Below are 21,323 nucleotides of genomic sequence, written 5' to 3'. Positions count from 1 at the left end.
GCAAATTGTTCCATCTCTACTGTGTTTCATTTTCCTACTGGACAACCAAAGGTTCCAACTGTACTTATAGTTCTCACAGTCTCCCTTAATGATCCTCAAAAACTGCCCAGAGTAGAGTGAAAGCTACCTGTGGGTTGACCACAAGCCTTGCCATGTGGCCTCCAGCCTGCCCTCATACACCCTGCTCCAGGCTCCAGTTCCGCATGTGCTCATGTGCACACACACACACAATGAAACCCAACTGTCACCGAAGTATTTGTGATGGGCATCTCAGAACCACATACCCCTGAGTTACCTTCCTCCATCTATACCCACTGTCTCCACAATCCATATTTGTGCCTTACTTTGCTCTGTTCACCAAAGCCATCTCTTAGCTCCCTATTGTGAATCCAACGAACATCTCTGGTATTCTACTTAAACTCTCAGCCAAACTCTCAGCCACACTGGACATTGCTGACAATGTGCTTCTCTTGACACATTCTGTTCTCTAGGCTTTTCTGCCACGGTCTTCTCTTAATTTCCCCTTCTGTCTCTGAGTTCTCTTTTCTTCTTGGCGTGCATTGATGTCTTTTCCTTTTCTACCCACCCTTCTCTGTTGGTCTTACCTGAGGATCTAGGCTAGCTCTTTTCTTACTCAATGTGTTCTTCTGCTATAGCCACCTCATTTTTTGCTTTTGACCACCATCTATGCCCTGATAACACCAAGGTCTCTATCTTGTATCTATGCTGAACCCATATCCACCTGCCAATCTATAATAGACACCTCAATTCAACAGGGAAGAATTAAACTCATCACCCTGGCCTGACACACCTGCCTCCCCTTCCGCCCAGCGTTTGCATCCCTAAGCTTTGCTTTCACACACCATTCACTTGCTGACTTTCTCATTTACTCACACAGTCACCTCTCTGTTTACAGTGTTGAAGCAACTACCCTCCTTTCCCTCTCCTCTGCACAGTACCTGGCCCTATCAGAGTAAACTGAATTACATGGTAAGCATTTTGAGCACCAACATCATACCTGTCTTTGTTTGGAGCCTATCTGGAAACCAATGATAAGCAAATCAGTTCCCCAGAAACTTGGAGTCCAGTTGAGGATTCTTATTTCCAATCATTCCTGTAGACTTTTCCGGCTTTCTGCTACTTGCGTGTCCCTCCTAACACAAGCTAGAATCTCCTAAAAAACATCACTCTGAGTTCTTATCAACTGTCACTTTAGTCATTGGTTAACTAGTATCTGCTAATATCGTGGCTTTAAATTAATCCCTTGGTTACCAGCTAACACTTGAGTAGTTAATATTTATCTACTAATACCTTAACTATCTTCTAATACCTTGTTTAAAAGCCAGATACTTCATTTATTAGGTTCTATCTTAGCCCTTGGTAAACTAGTTAGTAACTACTTAGTAACTTAATAAACTACTAAGTCCTAAGTTATAACCTAATAAACCTATTTGTTAAGCCTTTATTATTAATCAATATTTTAGTTACTTGCTTGAATCTTATTACTGATATCTTAGCAATTTGCCATTAGAGTTCTCCCTTATTTGTAGATTATGTTCCAAGACTGCCACCTGAAACCAAGGATATTTCCAAAATCTATGTATAGTATGTTTTCTCCTATACATACCCGCTATAACATTTAATTATGAAGTATCCACAGTAAGATATTAATAAAATAACCAGTAATAAAATAGGTTGCTAATTAAAATATACTGCACTAAAAGTTAGGTAAGTGTGTTCTCTCTTTCTCTCCCTCTCAACCTCCACAGAGCAGGTAGCACATATGGCATGGATATGGTGTACAAAAGGCTAATTCACACTCTGGGCTGGATGACTAGGCTGGCTCAGGATTTCATCCTGACTCAGAATGACAATTTAAAACTCATGAAGTGCTTTTTATAGAAATTTCCATTAATATTTTCAGACCACAGTTGACCAAGAGTAACTGAAACTGTGGAAAGTGAAACCATGGATAAGGGGGGTTATTCTAGACCATGCGGGGATTCCCTGGAGTCTCATGGCCAGAAGAGACATTCATTCATCAACATGGTTGTGTTTTGTTGTTGTTGTTGTTACCAGGGATTTAACCCAGGGGTGCTTTACCTCTGAGATACATCCCCAGCCCCACCACCCCTTTTATGTCCTTTCTAAATTGCTGAGGCAGGCTTTGCATTTGCAATCCTCCTACCTTAGCCCCCTGAGCGATGGGATTACAGGTGTGCGGCACCACGCCTGACTTACCAACATATATGAGCACTGCCTATGTGTCCGTTTCTTGCTAGGTTCTAAGGATGTATCAGTGAGCAAAACAAAGCTGCCGTGGTGCTTAGAGAAGAGTGGAAGGACAAATAGTAAGCAAATAATTACACCAATTATTTTATAATTACAATTATGATAAGCTCCAGGAAGAACAGGGAGTCATGCACATGTATTAAAGTGACACCTGACCTATTCTGGGGTTCAGAGGAAACTTCCCTGAGGAATGACATTAAAGCTGAGAGCTGCAGTGTTAATAAGAATTAGTAAAAGGGAAAAGGGAAGTCCTAGGCAGACACAAAAGCTCTAAGGAAGGAAGCAGCTCAATATAATGGAGTCAGAGCTACCTGGAGCCAAGTGATAAGCAGAAGAACTGGAGAGGTAGGCAGGGGCAAGTTCACGCAGAGCCTTGTGTTCTAAGTAAGAAATGACAGTGACGTGACTCAGCATGACAAAACTGGTCTTCTGTACATGTGGGAAAACCTTTCTTACAGCCTCAAATCTGAAAACCAGAAATAAGCCTTAAAACAGAGGTAGACATTGAACTACTGATAGGAGAAGTAGGCTCCTCTGGGAGCTGCCTGGAGGACAGGCCACCATGGCGGGGTGAGCAGACCTGAAACCTCCCAGCTTCAGCAGGGTCAACCTGAATCCCTACAAATCACTTGCTTTCACACATTCCTGGGTCCTGCTGGAGCAGTGACATTGCATTCCACATTTTAAGAAAGAAACACTGCCTTTGGTGTTCAAAAACTTTCGAAAACTTCTCCTCCTTCCCACATCTTTAGTCCTCACATTTTATTTAGCCTTCACCTGTGGCTTCTGCCACTTTGTAATAGAGGATAAAGGTTTTTGTTGCTATAACAGCAACTCAAAGTAAACACCTTCTCAAAAAAAAGGTTATTTCTATCCCATGTGAAAGCCAGACCTTCACTTTACTATGAATTCATCAGAATCCCAGGCTATGGGTCCTGCCATCCCTAGCATATTGCTGTTGGGACTAATGACACGTTAACTAACTCAGGCTGACTCCTTACTCCCTGGCGAGTGAGCAAGATCAAGTCCTCAAAGGCGGTTTCAATAGTTAATGACGATAAATCGGACCACTGTCAGGGATTGGTTCCACGAACGTGATCAGCTCGTGCTTGCCATATAGTCCAATGGGACTCTCGCCTGCGTGAATCCCCCTGCCTTGCTGATCTTTAAGCTGATTGGTTCCCGCCTAGCCCCCACCCTACATAAAAGCTGTGTGATTTCCTCAATAAATGAGTTCCTGCTGTGACGGGTCTCCTGACATGCGTCTGATTGTCCTCCACCCAGAGGTCGGGGAGTGGGCGGTCAGTTGGCCCTACCTATCCCGGTCTGACTTTGTTGGGGAGTGTCCCCTTCCCTTGTCACTGGTCGAGAAGGGCAAGGGGGCTTAAGACCCCGATATATTGCCATCATCTGCAAGGTCCAAAATGGCTACCCATCTTAGCCATGTTCCTTTAAGGTTAATAGGTATGTCTGACCGACCCCTCAGCAAATAGTTATGGCCACACCCTGGCCACAGAGATATCAAGTTTTTATTCTGTGTGGCCATGTATCCAGGTAAAATAATAAGGGTTCCCTTAACACAAAAAGGGAGAGCTGGGGACATAGCTCAGTTGTTAGAGTGCTTGCCTTGCAAGCACTAAGGCCCTGGGTTCAATCCCCAGCACCGCAAAAAAAAAAAACAAAACACACACACACAAAAGGGGAGAACAAACGTTGAGGGGTGGGGTCAAGTAGTTGTCTCCATCCAACCAAAACTCAACATCTTTCGAATCTTTCCCCTCTGTTTTACCCTGCTGCTTTCTGCCTCAGTCTTTGAATTTGTGTTTAATTGGGTTCCTGTTAGAGTGGCCAAATCTCTACCCTAACAAAAATGGTAGAAGCCATAGAAGAGGGCTAAGATGGGGGGACTAAAGGAGATGTTAGGATTTATTAATCTTCCAGCTCCTTTTCTTGGCCCCAATTCCCTCTTCCAATTCATCCTTCACATTGCAGGCTGAATGATGTTCTAAAGATCACATTCCAAGCACATTAACTTTCTGTTCCACTATGCCTCAACTCAAAAGTGCCTACAGGTTCTCTTTTACTGCTTCCTCCCATTGCGCAGGTGGAGGTTCTCTTCCTTGTCTTCACAGGGCAGTGTGCTTTATCTCTGTTGTATTTTCTAAGCATAACAAATACCTTGCCCATACTGGTATTCAAAACACCCCTTGTCCAGATCATTCATGTCTCTCTCTGAATGTCCCTGTACCTGCTAAGTTCCCCCTGAAAGACTCAAATCCACCTAGGAAGGGTTGACCGTCCTCAGATGAGAAACCTCAGAGGACCTTCCTCTTACCCCTTAGAATGTGAGAGCTCTCATCTGATCACATGAGCAATTGAACCCTGTTCATCATTCTCCAGAGGGAGATGATCACAAGAGACCTGGTCTTAGATCAGTTGTATGGGACATATTTATATTTAATTGGTTTCACAGTTTATCTGAAATCCAACTGTAACTGTTCATCTGTGTTTTACTGGCAACCCTAAGACAGGGTTGGCAACCATGGAGTAGAGTGCACTAAATGACCTAAAGGAAACTTTCAACTCTACAAAACAAAAATTCTAAGATTCTTCTTATTTGCCTAGGTCCTTTCAATGAGTTAAAAACTCTCCTTAGCATTACCATAAGAGAATAATAATTACAGGATAATTAATGTAACAAAAGGCCATACCTGCTTACAACTTGGATAATCTTGGGATAGACACTTAACCTGTTGAGCTTCCATTGCTTCAGACAGCCAATTAAATTACCAAAGGTTTTTTAAAAAATTTTGGATGGACCTTGATTTATTTATATGTGGTGCTGAGAATCGAATGAACTCAGTGCTTTACCCACGTTAGGCAAGTGCTCTACCACTGAGTCACAACCCCAGCCCATGACCAAAATTTTATCTAAGTATTAGGTACTGTGCTAGACTCTTCCATCCATGTGACCTTTACAGTCATGTGACCTAAGAAAATCAGACAAAATAATGCATAAGATGACACTTTGTATGTGGAAATGGGATGTAATACATATGACAGCATTCTCTTTAGTGTAGAAATGATGTCTGTGTTTGTTTTTCTTTGTTGACTGTTTTGGTTTGGATATGGTTTGATTGTATCTCCCAAAGTTCATGTGTTGGAAACTTGGTCCTCAGTGTGGCAGTTAAGATTGTGGGACTTTTAAGAGATGAGGCCTAGTGGGAAATGTTTAGGTCATTGGGGGTCGCTGCCATTGGAAGAGATGAAGGTAGTTTTCATGGGATTCCTGGGTTAGGGCTTGTGAAAGTGTGGTTATTAAAAAAAAGACTGGCTACTCCTCAGCCTCTTTGGCTTCCTGTTTTGTGATGTGATCTTTTGCTTCTACATACTCTCCCACCATTGTGGTGTCATTCCATGGGATGATACAGCTAAAGGAGCCTCTCCACAGCTAGTGCCATGCTCTTTCAATGTTCACCTTCAAAACTGTGAGCTAAATAACTTCTTTTCTTTATGAGTACCTAGCCTCAGATATTTCATTATAGTAATGAAAAATGGAGTAACACACTGACCCTTAGAGGGAAAGAAGCTTCCTTAGTTCGGGGATATCAAAGATGAAACAAAATGCCTAGGACTCTAGAGTGTACAGCAGTGGTTCTTTCTGGGAATCAAACTCAGGGCCTTGTGCATGCTAGGCAAGCGCTTTACTGCTGAGTTACATCCCCAGCCCAGAGCAATGGTTCTTAACTGGGGGTGATTTTGCTTACCAAAGGACATTTGACCATGTCTGGAGGCATTTTTGGTTGTGACAACTGGGGAATGGATACTACTGACATCTAGTGGGCCAAAGATACTGCTAAACATCCTCCAATGTACAGGACTGCTTCCTACAACAAAGAACCATCTGGTTAGAAATGTCAATAGGTTGAGAATTCCTGGTTTAGAGTACTGCAGAGCAGGATACACATCCCAGCTAGCTGCTTAGAATGTGGGTGACTCACGGGCAAAGTACTTTATCTCTCTGGAGCTCACAGTCCTCCTCTAGAACATGGGGGTAATAATAGTGCCTAACTGATAGGTCTATTGTAATGACAAATGACAATATACTTAACATAGTGCCAGGTACATAGTAAATATTTAAAAACTGATAGATCTCGTGATTATTTAGTTATTACTATCCTTATTTAAAAGATGAGGAAATAGAAACTCAAGAGAGGGGAGCAGACTTATTCAGGACAGGAGAAAAAGCAGTTCTAGACATGGGATTGATATTCACTAACAATCTTCTGAAGACAAAGTTTATAGTTTTCTTATGTGGACCTAACATGAGTCACAATCCTTTCTCTTAGCAAAGTGGAAGGAAGTACAGAAGAAACTTGCTTATGAATACTTATATACCTGTATCTCATTCCTAAGAGGCAAGTATGATGACTTCTAGTTAATAGATGTGGCTAAGTGAAATGTCCAAAATCAACCAGCAAGTCAGGTGCCAGGTAGCAACCAGAATCAGGCTGGTCTGGTCCCAGGGTCCTGGGTCCTTGCCTTTCCCTCTACTCCCTCCTTCCTGGACTCTGGTAACACTCCAGCAGAATCAGGGAGTGTTTAGGATTAGAGACATTGATCCTGAGGGAGGATCAGGGTGCAGAAGTCTTAGAATAAATTATAGAAGTAGTTGGTCTCAGACTGGAAAAAAAAATAGATAAACTATGCTTAATAACAGGTACAGTGCTGAATTCATGATGGGACCAGAGAAAGATGTAAGCAAAGGCAGAGGCTCCTGAAACTTTAGAGATAGACACCTTAAAGGCAAATCCCAGTTTCTGTCATTTCTTGCTGTTCCCTTCAGTAATTAACCCTCTAAACCTCAATATTTTTTCTAGTGGGGCATGGTGGTGCACACCTGTAGTCCCAGAGACTTTGGAGACTGAGGCAGGAGAATCACAAGTTCAAAGCCAGCCTCAGCAACTTAGTGAGGCCCAGAAAAACTTAGCAGACCCTGTCTCAAAATAAAACACAATCTCTGCTTCTTGATCATGATGTAAGCTGCTTCCCTCTACCACACTCTCCTGCCTTGATGTTCAGCCTCACCTTTAGCCTCCAGGAATGGAGCAGCCTTCTATGGACTAAGACCTCTGAAACCACACCCGCTGGCAATCCTGTTGCTAGAATAAAATGTGGGAAAGAATCATGTTGATTCAAGAGCCACCAATCTTAAGAATAAAGTGAGCTTTTTTATTGCCTCAAAGCTCTATCCTGAGAGGGCTCAGGGACATGAAGGGCTTTTGTGGGGAGGAAAAGGAAGTACATTGAACAGGAAGTCTACAGACTCGTGGGGGCTGTGGGGTCTTGGTCACACAGGGGTGTGTCTCCTTTTTTCTTCTCTGGCCAGTATATTCTGCAGCTAGTCAGAAAAAAACTAAAGAAGGACCTTTTTTCAGCCAAAAAAGATTAGGGTGAGGTGAAATGGCAAAAGGGAGGGCAGGGGAGCAAGGGACAGTTTCAAAGATGCTCTTGCTTGTCCTGCAGGAGCTCCTGTTATATCCTACAGCAGATGTAGCGGCAGCAGCACAGCAGAGGTGCCTAAAACTCAAGGTAGTGGGGCTTCCCCTCTCAGGACAGCAGCAGCGGTTGCTTTTGCTTCCCTCTTTGTCCTTCCACAGCTTCACTGTGGGTGTGGGTACCCATATCAAACGCACCAGCTTCACTTCAGTAATGACAACATTCTGTAAGGCTGGGCTCTCACTCACAGAATCACCTGGGGAACTTGCTAAAAATCATGCAGACTCTAGAGCTCCACTCCCTGAGGTTCTGATTCACTAGCTCTTGTGTGGCATCTGAGAATCTGCATTTTCAACAAGACTCTCCAGGCAGAAGTAATGTGAGGCCCACTGTAGACAGTGATACTCAACAGCCCCAGTGCCCCAAGCATCCTCTTGAAAGAGATCTCTGTTAAGGAGGTCATCTAGACTCATCCTCAAAGACTTGGGGGTGGGGATTAGTCTCCATCATGTCCAACTGTGTAGGTCCATTAAAAACTGGGCTATGCACTTGACTGGACTTGAGCATAAGCAGCCAAATTCCATGATACCAGAAAATGAGCAAGTAATTCTGAAATATAGGTATCATATAGGTTTTTTTTTTTTTTTAAGAACCCAGGGACACTTAACCACTGAGCCACATCCCCAGCATTTTTTGTGGTTTTATTTATTTATTTATTAAAATTACAATACATTTTATTAAGTAAGTGAAGGGAGAGATTGTACAGCACTCAATCACATGTGAAGAACATGTGAACGGATTTTTACCAGAAAAGCTTTAGTGGCTTCTGTCTTTTCCTCTTCCCTTCTTCCTTTTCACTGATGTTGGACTAAGGAAGTCCAGTAGACCCACACAGAAAGTATCTTGTCTGGGTGTGGGTGAATGTACACAGCTAAAGCAAATTCTGTCTGGAGAAATTCAGAAGAGAGAATTCCAGTTTGATACACGGCATCAATAACAGACTGTACATCAGTGTATCACATCTGGATGGGAAATCCTGCGACCTGGATCAAGGACAGAACAACACACAAACCCACATTACAATCATGGAGACAATCTGGAATTACTGGATATAAAATGAGCACAGCAGCCTCAAAGAAAGAGTAGTCATAAAATAATTGCTTTTGTGGGTGCTGATTATGTCCTAGTTTTACAGTGCTAAATGCTTCCCATACATATTTAATCCCAAGATGACCCTATGAGGTAGGTTCTCTTATAACAGCCACCTTACAGATAGAGAGGAACACAACTGGGTCTGTCCCATGAAAGAACCAGTACAAGCAACTTGCAAATTGCTGACAAGGAAATTATTTGGCTTTACAAAAGAGGGACTTAAGTGAGAATTTTGGAGGAATTTATTCAACAATGATTATATATATTAAGTGACTACTATGTGATAGTATAAAAGGGTTGTGGAATACGGTAATCTGTAAAATTATTTAATAAGACACAGATGACAGTCATATAAACCTTTTTTTCAGCCTGAGATTGCCTACCTCAGGTGGATGTTCCTGGTCCTCAAATTCGTTCACATGTTCTTCACATGTGATTGAGTGCTGCACAATCTCTCCCTTCACTTATTTAATAAAATATATTGTAATTTTAATAAATAAATAAATAAATAAATAAAACCACAAAAAAGGCTGGGGATGTGGCTCAGTGGTTAAGTGCCCCTGGGTTCAATCCCTAGAGCCAAAAAAAAAAATCTATATGATACCTATATTTCAGAATTACTTGCTCATTTTTAAATTCTTTCCTTTTGACAGGATTAACCACATAACCTTGCAGGATTTGAAGACGACTAGCAGAAAGGACAGTGAGGGTAGAAATCTAGCCTGAGCTCTACTTGCTAAGCCTTGCCTTTGACACAGAGCTACATCAGGTCAAAGGAAGGGGTACATTTTTCCGACTTGCACATAAAGCACGCGAAGGTACAAAAGCACAGGCAGCAGACCCTTTCCTTTGAGAACCTGGCCCCAGACTGAGTCCTGTGAAACCAGGGCTGAGGTGGGAATCTGTTGTCCTGTTTCAGAGGAATCTGTTGTCCAAAACTGTGATTCATAAATGAGGTGATGACCTACAGAGAGTGCTTAATGCATTGCATGTGTACAGTGAAGACAGCAGATGCCGAGAGAAAAAATGGCATCTCGAGTGTTGGTCACAAAAAGGTTTCCTGCAAGAGGGGTCTCTTCAAGATACATCTTGAAAGGATTTAAATAAGCAGAAAGGGAGAGTCACATGGGCAAAAACTTAGGAATGAAGGCTCCTTTCCAAGACACTAGTTGAACTAGTGGCTTCATACAGGAGAAAAAATAAAAGAAAAGAGACACAGATAGTTAGTAGGAGAGGCAGGGAGAGCTCAGGTTTTAAAAGTCAGATGGAATCATTGGGATTACTTCAACAGTTCAGATAAAACCTTCAAAGGATCTCTCGATTGACAAGTGTGTGGTGGGGAGAAAAATCAATTTGGCAAAAACACACAACTGTTCAGAGAAAAAAGAATTGCACAATTTTGCCTCAAAACTCAAAAGAGTTTCCCTTCAACATTACACTGGAAATCCTGGAAACGTAATGAAGAAAAAGAATAAAGGGCATCAATTGGGAAGGAAAAATAAAACAGCTTTTGTTTACAGACAATATGATCATATACATTTAAAAACCCTAAGCAATCTACAACAAAGCTCCTAGAACTAATAAACAAATAGTGAAATTTCAGAATATGGGATAAGTATACAAAAATAAATTGTGTATACTAATAAAAAAGGCCATGCTGAGTTGGGATGTAGCTTGGTGGTAGAGCACTTGTTTAGTATGCAGGAGGTCAATCCCCAATACCTCCCCTCCCCCCCAAAAAAAGTCATTTACAAAAACATCAAATAAAAGAAAAAGGACCAACCTTTTTCTTGCTTGTGTTGGCCAGCCTGAGCAACTTAATGATACTGGGTCTCAAATAAAAATATAAAAAGTTCTGGGGGTATAGCTTAGAGGTAGAGCACTTGCCTAGCATGAGTGAGCCCCTAGGTTCGATTCTAGTACCACACACAAAAAGGAAAAGAAAAAAATATATATATATATACAATATATATAATAATGATATATCAAACAGTATAAAACACTGCTCAGAGAAATTAAAGAATTAAATGAAAAGATATGACATACTCCTAGATTATGAAACTCAATATATTAATTCTCTCCAAATTGATCTATTAATTTAATGCAAACTCAAGCAAAATTCCAGCAAGATGTTTGTTGTTGGTGGTGGTGGCGTTTTGAAAGAAATTGACAAGCTGACTTTAAAATTTCTATGGAAATGCAAAGGACTTGGAATCATAAAAATTTTTAAAAATAAAGACAAAATTAAAGAATCTGTACTACCTGATTTCAAGGCTTATTTATTTATTTTAAAATATTTTTTTAGTTGTTGATGGGACTTTAATTAATTAATTAATTAATTAATTTATTTATTTATATCCTGTGCCGAGGATCCAACCTACGGCCTCACACATGCCAGGCAAGCACTCTACCACTGAGCCACAACCCCAGCCCTCAAGGTTTATTTATAAAGCTACAGTAATTAATGCCAAGTAATACTGGTTTAAGAATGAACACTGGGGAGGTTTCAAGATGGCGGACTAGAGGGCGGCTGCATTTCATGTTGCTCCAGGACGCAGGATTCAAAAGAGGAGATAGTGAGAGACTTGGGACCAACTCAAAGCCGCCGGGTGAGTCTCTCCCATTGGGGAGGTGTCCCGGATGGGGCGGTAGCCCCGGAATGCAGGGAACTTTGTGAAGTAGAGTTGCTCGGCAAGACGCCCCTCCCCCCACCGAAGCGGTAAACACGGACAACTGGGATCATCGTAGAGGAGGCAGCTCAGCACAGCGCTTGGACTCGGAGCAACCACTGGGGCTCCGGGTGGCTGCCTGAGGAGGAGCTGTGTGGTGAGCTGTTTGGACTCAGAGCGATCACTTCTGAACACCAGGGGGTTGCCCGGAGGAAGAGGAGAAGCGCGGCGGGTCGCTTGGTCTAGGAGTGACTGCATCAGAGCTACAGGCAGTTGCCAGAGGAGGAGCTGCGTGGCAAGCTGTTTGGACTCAGAGCAATCGCTTCTGAACACCGGGGGGTTGCCCGGAGGAAGAGGAGGAACGTGGCGGGTCGCTTGGTCTAGGAGTGACTGCATCACAGCTACAGGCGGTTGCCAGAGGAGGAGGCGAGTGGTGAGTTGTCTGGACTCAAAGCGACCGCTCCTGAACACCGGTGGCCTGCCTGGAGTAGGAGCGCGGTGGGTAGCTTGGTCTCCGAGCGACCGCTCCTGAACACCCAGGGGGCATCACTTGGAACAGGGTGGGTCACTTGGACTCAGAGTGACTGCCTAAGGCTACAGGTGGTTGGCAGGAGGAGGAGACGCGAAGTGAGTCGCTTGGACTCCTAGTGACGGCGTCGGAACACCGGGCGGCTGTCCGGAGGAAGAGGTGTGTGGCGGGTCTCTGGGACTCAGAGCTATTGTACGGGGCTCCAGGTGGCGGCTCAGAGGAGGGGCCGCATAGCCAGGCAATTAGGTGCAGAGCAGGGTCCCAGGACCTAGGTGGCTTCTTGCTGGAAGAACCGCACAGAGACATGCCTAGGGGCGGAGCGAAGTTTCCAGGACTGCGGGCAGATTCTCTGAGGAGGGGCAGCCTAAGGAGACTCGTCTGCGAAGGGTGGTAGGTCCGGGCCCCTGGGAACGTTGCAGAGGAAGGCAGCCCAGCCCAGGCGGTAGTTGTAGATTGAGGGGAACCTCCAGGAGGGGAACTGACCAGCGAGAACGCCCCATCGGGTGAGTCTTCCCTGCTGGGTGAGGTTTTCCCACAAGGACGGTAAAACCAGAGACACAGGCACAAACAGGCCTTGCCTCAGCCCGCAACCTAGTTCCCCTTTGGATGACCATTGGTCAACAAGTGGAGGCACCTCTGCCCACTATCAGGGAATATACCCCACCTGAGGGTCACCAACCCTAGAGAGGCAACTTCCTTGTGGAGCACCACATTATCAACTTCCTCCAAGACTTCAGGCTACTGAAGGATAAGAGGGGATATACTAGCAATCTTCAGGGACATTATAAGTCGATAGAGGAAATCTGCAATATCTTAATGACCCACTGATTCCTGAACAATATGAGAAAACAAGGGAAGAAAATGCCCCCCAAAAAATCTAGATGTTACATCAATAAAATCCAACGACAGCATGGCAGAAGAAATGACAGAAAGGGAGTTCAGAATGTACATAATTAAAATGATTAGGGAAGCAAATGATGAGATGAAAGAGCAAATGCAGGCATTGAATGATCGCACCAATCGACAGTTAACAGAGCAAATTCAGGAAGCAAAAGATCATTTCAATAAAGAGTTAGAGATATTGAAAAAAAAAAACAAACAGAAATCCTTGAAGGAAACAATAAATCAAATTAAGAACTCCATAGAAAGCATAACCAATAGGATAGAACACCTGGAAGACAGAACTTCAGATATTGAAGACAAAATATTGAACCTCGAAAACAAAGTTGAACAAACAGAGAAGATGGTAAGAAATCATGAACAGAATCTGCAAGAACTATGGGATATCATGAAAAGGCCAAATTTGAGAATTATTGGGATTGAGGAAGGCTTAGAGAAACAAACCAAAGGAATGAACAATCTATTCAATGAAATCATATCAGAAAATTTCCCAAATCTGAAGAATGAAATGGAAAATCAAGTTCAAGAGGCTTATAGGACTCCAAATACACAAAATTACAACAGACCCACACCAAGGCACATTATAATGACAATACCTAACATACAAAATAAAGACAGAATTTTAAAGGCGGTGAGAGAAAAGAACCAAATTACATTTAGGGGGAAACCAATACGGATATCAGCAGATTTTTCAATCCAGACCCTAAAAGCTAGAAGGGCCTGGAACAACATTTTTCAAGCTCTGAAAGAAAGTGGATGCCAACCAAGAATCTTATACCCAGCAAAGCTTACCTTCAAATTTGACGATGAAATAAAATCTTTCCATGATAAACAAAAGCTAAAAGAATTTACAAAAAGAAAGCCAGCATTACAGAACATTCTCGGCAAAATATTTCATGAGGAAGAAATAAAAAACAAAGAAGGAAATCAGCAAAGGGAGGAATTATCCTAAAGGAACTGTCAAATAAAGGAGGAACCAAGATGTGTCAAAAAATAAATAAATAAATAAATAAAATTTTAAATATGAACCAAATGACCGGGAATACAAATCATATCTCAATAATAACCCTGAATGTTAATGGCCTGAATTCATCAATCAAAAGACACAGACTGGCGGATTGGATTAAAAAGAAAGATCCAACAATATGTTGCCTGCAAGAGACTCACCTCATAGAAAGAGATACCCATAGACTAAAGGTGAAAGGATGGGGAAAAACATACCATGCACATGGACTCAGCAAAAAAGCTGGAGTATACATCCTCATTTCAGATAATGTGGACTTCAAGCCAATGTTAGTCAGAAGGGATAAGGAAGGACATTTCATACTGCTTAAGGGAAGCATAAATCAGCAAGATATAACAATCATAAACATCTATGCCCCAAACAGTGGCTCATCCATGTATGTTAAACAAATCCTTCTCAATTTTAGAAACCAAATAGACCATAACACAATAATACTAGGTGATTTTAACATGCCTCTCTCACCACTGGACAGATCTTCCAAACAAAAATTGAACAAAGAAACCATAGATCTCAATAACACAATCAATAATTTAGACTTAACAGACATTTATAGAATATACCATCCAACCAAGAGCGAATACACTTTCTTCTCAGCAGCACATGGATCCTTCTCTAAAATAGACCATATATTATGCCACAAAGCTAATGTCAGCAAATACAAGAAGATAGAGACACTACCTTGTATTCTATCAGATCATAATGGATTGAAGTTAGAAATAAATGAAAGAGTAAAAAACAGAAACTATTCCAACACCTGGAGATTAAACAACATGCTATTATATGATGAATGGATAACAAAAGATATTAGGAAGGAAATTAAAAAATTCTTAGAGGTAAATGAGAACAAAGAAACATCATATCAAAATCTCTGGGACACTATGAAAGCAGTATTTAGAGGAAGATTTATTTCATGGAGCACATTTAATAAAAGAAGTAAAACTCAAAAAATAAACGACCTAACACTACAGCTCAAAGCCCTAGAAAAAGAAGAACAGACCAACACCAAAAGTAGTAGAAGACAGGAAATAGTCACACTCAGAGCTGAAATCAACAAAATTGAAACAAAAGAAACAATACAAAAAATTGACAAAATAAATAGTTGGTTCTTCGAAAAAATAAACAAAATTGATAAACCTTTAGCCACACTAACAAAGAGAAGATGAGAGAAAACCCAAATCACTAAAATTCGGAATGAACAAGGAAATATCACAACAGACACGACTGAAATACAAAACATAATTAGAAGCTATTTTGAAAATCTATACTCCAACAAAATAGAAAATTTCGAAGACATCAACAGGTTTCTAGAGACATATGAATTGCCTAAACTGAACGAGGAGGACATACACAATTTAAATAGACCAATTTCAAGTAATGAAATAGAAGAAGTCATCAAAAGCCTACCAACAAAGAAAAGTCCAGGACCAGATGGGTTCTCAGCCGAGTTCTACAAAACCTCTAAAGAAGAGCTCATTTCAATACTTCTCAAAGTATTCCATAAAATAGAAGAGGAGGGAACCCTCCCAAACTCATTCTATGAAGCCAATATTACCCTGATACCTAAACCAGACAGAGACACATCGAGGAAAGAAAATTTCAGACCAATATCCTTAATGAACATCGACGCAAAAATTCTAAACAAAATTTTAGCAAATCGCATACAAAAACATATTAAAAAGATAGTGCACCATGATCAAGTGGGTTTCATCCCGGGGATGCAAGGTTGGTTCAACATCAGGAAATCAATAAATGTCATTCACCATATCAATAGACTTAAAGTCAAGAATCACATGATTATTTTGATAGATGCAGAAAAAGCATTTGATAAAATGCAGGACCCCTTCATGCTCAAAACACTAGAAAAAATAGGGATAGTGGGAACATTCCTTAACATTGTAAAGGCCATCTATGCTAAGCCCATGGCTAATATCATTCTAAATGGTGAAAAACTGAAAGCATTCCCCCTGAAAACTGGAACAAGGCAGGGATGCCCTCTTTCACCACTTCTTTTCAATATCATCCTTGAAACTCTAGCCAGAGCAATTAGACAGACCAAAGAAATTAAAGGGATACAAATAGGAAAAGAAAAACTCAAACTATCCCTATTTGCTGATGATATGATTGTATACTTAGAGGAACCAGGAAATTCCACCAGAAAACTTTTAGATCTCATAAGTGAATTCAGTAAAGTAGCAGGATATAAGATCAATGCACATAAATCTAATGCATTTTTATACATAAGCGATGAATCTTCAGAAAGAGAAATTAGGAAAACTACCCCATTCACAATAGCTTCGAAAAAAAATAAAATACTTGGGAATCAATCTCACAAAAGAGGTGAAAGACCTCTACAATGAGAACTACAGAACACTAAAGAAAGAAATTCAAGAAAACCTTAGAAGATGGAAAGATCTCCCATGTTCTTGGATAGGAAGAATTAATATTGTCAAAATGGCCATACTACCAAAAGTGCTATACAGATTCAATGCAATTCCAATTAAAATCCCAATGACGTACCTTACAGAAATAGAGCAAGCAATTATGAAATTCATCTGGAAGAATAAAAAACCCAGAATAGCTAAAGCAATCCTTGGCAGAAAGAGTGAAGCAGGGAGTATCGCAATACCAGATCTTCAACTCTACTACAAGCAATAGTAACAAAAGCGGCATGGTATTGGTACCAAAATAGAAAGGTGGATCAATGGTACAGAATAGAGGATGCGGACACAAACCCAAATAAATACAATTTTCTCATACTAGACAAAGGGGCCAAAAATATGCAATGGAGAAAAGATAGCCTCTTCAACAAATGGTGCTGGGAGAATTGGAAATCCATATGCAACAGAATGAAACTAAACCCATATCTCTCACCATGCACGAAACTAAACTCAAAATGGATTAAGGACCTCGGAATCAGACCAGAGACCTTGCATCTTATAGAAGAAAAAGTAGGTCCAGAGCTTCAACATGTCGGCTTAGGACCAGACTTCCTCAACAGGACTCCCATAGCACAAGAAATAAAAGCAAGAATCAATAACTGGGATAGATTCAAACTAAAAAGTTTTCTCTCAGCAAAGGAAACTATCAGCAATGTGAAGAAAGAGCCTACAGAGTGGGAGAAAATCTTTGTCAATCATACTTCAGATAGAGCACTAACCTCCAGAATGTGTAAAGAACTCAAAAAACTCTACACCAAGAATGCAAATAATCCAATTGACAAATGGGCTAAGGAAATGAATAGACACTTGACAGAAGAAGATCTACAAGCAATCAACAAACATATGGAAAAATGTTCAACATCTCTAGTAATAAGAGAAATGCAAATCAAAACCACCCTAAGATTCCATCTCACCCCAATTAGAATGGCGATTATCAAGAATAACAAGCAACAACAGGTGTTGGTGAGGATGTGAGGAGAAAGGTACACTCATACATTGCTGGAAGGGCTGCAAATTAGTGCAGCCACTCTGGAAAGCAGTGTGGAGACTCCTTAGAAAACTTGGAATGGAACCACCATTTGACCCAGCTATCCCACTCCTCAGCCTATACCCAAAGGACTTAAAATCAGCATACTACAGAGATACAGCCACATCAATGTTCATAGCTGCTCAGTTCACAATAGCCAGAGTGTGGAACCAACCTAGATGTCCTTCAATTGATGAATAGATAAAGAAACTGTGGTATATGTATACAATGGAATATTACTCAGCCATAAAGAATGATAAAATTATGGTATTTGCAGGCAAATGGATGAAATTGGAGAATATCACGCTAAGTGAGATAAGCCAATTTCAAAAAACCAAAGGATGAATGATATCACTAATAAGTGGATGATGACACATAATGGGGGGTGGGAAGGGTTAGTGTTAGGGTTAGAGTTAGGGTTAGGGAGGGGGGCAAGAATGGAGGAAGGAAGGACTGTATAGAGGGAAAAGAGGGGTGGGAGGGGTGGGGGGGAAAGGAAAAAATAACAGAATGAATCAAACAACATTACCCTATGTAAATTTATGATTACACAAATGGTATGCCTTTATGCCATGTACAAACAGAGAAACAACTTGTATCCCATTTGTTTACAATAAAAAAGAAAAAGAAGAATGAACACTGGCCAATGAAATAAAATAAAGAATACAGAAATAAATCTACATACAGATTAACTGATTCCCCCCCACCAGTGATGCTGGGTATTGAATCTAGGGTCTTACAAATGCTAAGAAAGCACTCTACCACCGAGCTACATCTCCAACTTTTATATTAATGATTTTTGACAAAGGCATCAAGTTAATTCAACAGGAGAAGAATAATCATATCAAATGATGATTATAGAACAACTGAATATACATATGTAAAAAGTTAACTTCAAACTTTGCTTCATATTGTATGCAAAAATTGACTCAGAATAGATCAGAGACATAAATGCAAAAACGAAAACCATAAAAATTCTAGAAGAAAACATAAGAGAAAATCCTTATGAACTTGGAGTAGCAAAGATTTTTTTTTAAAGGTAGAACACATAACCTATATGTGCACTCACCTTAACAGAAAAATAAAAAAGTGGATTTATCAAAATTAAAATTTTATGCTTTTCAAATGATTCCTTAAAGAAAATGAAAAGACAAGCCAAAGGGTTGGGAAAAATATTTGCAACAATATATTTACAAAGGATTTACATTCAGGATATATATGAACTGTTACAACTCAATAAGAAGCTAAACATACTGATTCAAGGCAATCCCTTTAAAAAAATCCAATGTCGTGGGCTGGGGAGATAGCTCAGCTGGTAGAGTGCTTGCCTCCCAAGCACAAGGCCCTGAGTTCGATCCCCAGTACCGCAAAAAAAAAAAAAAAAAAAAAAAATCCAATGTCAGTCTTCAAGGATATAGGAAAAAAAAAAAAAAAAAAACCTAAAATGCATATGGAGTCACACAAAAAGAACAACAATAAAAACAATAAAACCCTGAATAGCCAAGGCAATCTTGAGGAAAAAAAAAGAAAAAAAAAAAAAAAAAAAAAAGCTGGGGCATTGTGTTATTTTTTATTTCAAATTATATTACTAAGTTATAATAGTGAAAGCAGCATGGTACTGACATAAAAATAGTCACATCAACAGATGGAAGAGAATAGAGAGCTGAGAAATGAACTCACAGAGTTTGGATAATTGATTTTTTCATTGAACCCAGGAATGTTTTACCACTGAACTAAATCTTTCCCAGTCCTTTAATTTTAGTGCCTTAGTCTCACTAAGGCACCTGAATGGGCCTCAAACTTGCAATCCTGCTGTCTCAGCCTTGTGTATCCCTGGGATTACAGTTGTGTTCAGTGGGCTTAGTTAATTGTTTAATTGAAGTGTGCCAAGAATATATGATGGGAAAAGGACAGTCTCTTCAATAAAGAGTATTGGGTAAGCTGGATATCCATGTGTATAAGAATGAAATTAGACCTGTATTTCATGCTGTATATAAAAATCAACTCAAAATAAAATAAAGATAAACCTAACTGAAACTGTAAAACTTAGAAGAAAACCTAAGGACAAAACTAAAATGATTTTGTGGATTTAATTCCATAAATGACAAAAGCAAAAATAAAAAAATGGAACTACACTAAACTGAAAATCTTCTACATGGTAAAGGAATCTAACAGAGTAAAGAGACAACCTACAGATTGGGAAAAAATATCTGGAAGCCATACATAGGATAAGGAGTTAATATCAAAAATATATAAGGAACTCAAACAACTCAATAGCAATAAGACAAAAAAATTTTTTTTAAAATGGGCAAAGGACCTGAATAGATATTTCTCAAAAGAGGATCTACAAATGGTCAAATAATATATGAAAAATGCACAATATCACTAATCATTAGGAAAATGCAAAATGCAAATTAAAACCACAAGGAGATATCATCTCATACCTGTCAAAATAGCTATTATCAAAAAGACTAGATAGGGCAGGGATGTAGCTTAGTGGTAGAGTGCTTGCCTAGCATTTGTGAGGCCCTGGGTTTGATCCCCAGCATCACGCATGTGCAGGCGCACACACACACACACACACACACACACACACACACAGAGAGAGACAAGATAAGTATCGGTAAAGACATGGAAAACACGAAACCCTGAACACTGCTGGTGGTAATGCAAATTAGTACAACTATTATGGAAAACTGTATTAGGATACAATGCATCAAAATGTGTCTGTAAACGTAATGCGTGTTTCAAATTGCTGGGAGAGTACATTTCAAATTTTCTCACTACAAAAAAATAAGTATTTGAGGTGATCGATATGTTGATTAGCTTGATTTAGTCATTATATACACAAGTATACACATACATGTATGTAAAACATTATGTCCTACAAAAGACAAACATAATTTTCAATTTACAAGAAAATAAAATAAAGAAGATAAACGTAATATAAAAACAGGAAAAACAGAAAAACAGACATTTTGCCCAAGAAGATAATATGAATGGCTAATGAGCACATAAAAAGATATTCATCATTAGCCATTAGGGACATAAAAATTAAAACCACAGTGAGATACCATTCTACATTCACCTTTAAGAATAGCTAAAATAAAAAAATACTGACAATACCAAGCACCAGTAAGGATGTGGAGCCCTGGCTCTTACACATTACTGGTGAAAATGCAAAATGGTACCCCTAGTCTGGAAAAGAATTTGGCAATTTCTTATAACATCAAACATACATTTAGGGCTGGGATTGTAACTGAGTGGTTGAGTGCTTGCCTAACACGTGTGAGGCACTGGGTTCAATCCTCAGCACTGCATAAAAATAAATAAATAAATAAAGGTATTGTGTCCATCTACAACTAAAAAGAAAAGTTTTTAAAAACTATACATTTACCCTGTAAGCTCCAGAAATTCCATTCCTAGGTATCACCTAAGTGAAATGAAAACACAGTTCCCAAAAATTGAAAGCATATGTGCAAAAAATGTTTGTAGCAACTTTATTCGTAATAGTCCCAAACTAGAAACAACCCAAATGTCCACTAACAGTTGAATGAATAAACAAATGGAAGTATTTTCATATAATAAACTACTATTCAGCAATAAAAAGGGAGAAACTACTTGTACCTATAACAATTTTGTGTACTTAATGCCTTTGGGTGAGCAAATGAAATCAGACACTAAAGAGAAACACTATTTGATTCCATTAATACAAAAATCATAGAACAGCCAGAATTGATCTATAGGGACAGATAGCTGACCAGTTCTGCATAAGTCAAGGTTCAGAGAGAGG

General features: G+C 39.9%; 1 long non-coding RNA gene across 1 annotated transcript in view; it reads right to left on the bottom strand.

The window, feature by feature from the left end:
• Positions 1–8,547: 8,547 nt before the first annotated feature.
• LOC124988480 (uncharacterized) overlaps positions 8,548–21,323 on the bottom strand; it is a 19,005-nt gene continuing 6,229 nt past the window's right edge. The window contains exon 4 of the long non-coding RNA XR_007109431.1: positions 8,548–8,834. This is a non-coding gene — a long non-coding RNA (uncharacterized LOC124988480). The remainder of the gene's footprint in view (positions 8,835–21,323) is intronic.

The sequence above is a fragment of the Sciurus carolinensis genome, chromosome 1 (genome assembly GCF_902686445.1).
Source record: "Sciurus carolinensis chromosome 1, mSciCar1.2, whole genome shotgun sequence".
In the NCBI taxonomy this organism is placed as follows: domain Eukaryota; kingdom Metazoa; phylum Chordata; class Mammalia; order Rodentia; family Sciuridae; genus Sciurus; species Sciurus carolinensis.
The sequence above is the reverse complement of the archived record's forward strand: the minus strand, read 5'-3'. Positions and strand labels throughout refer to the sequence as shown.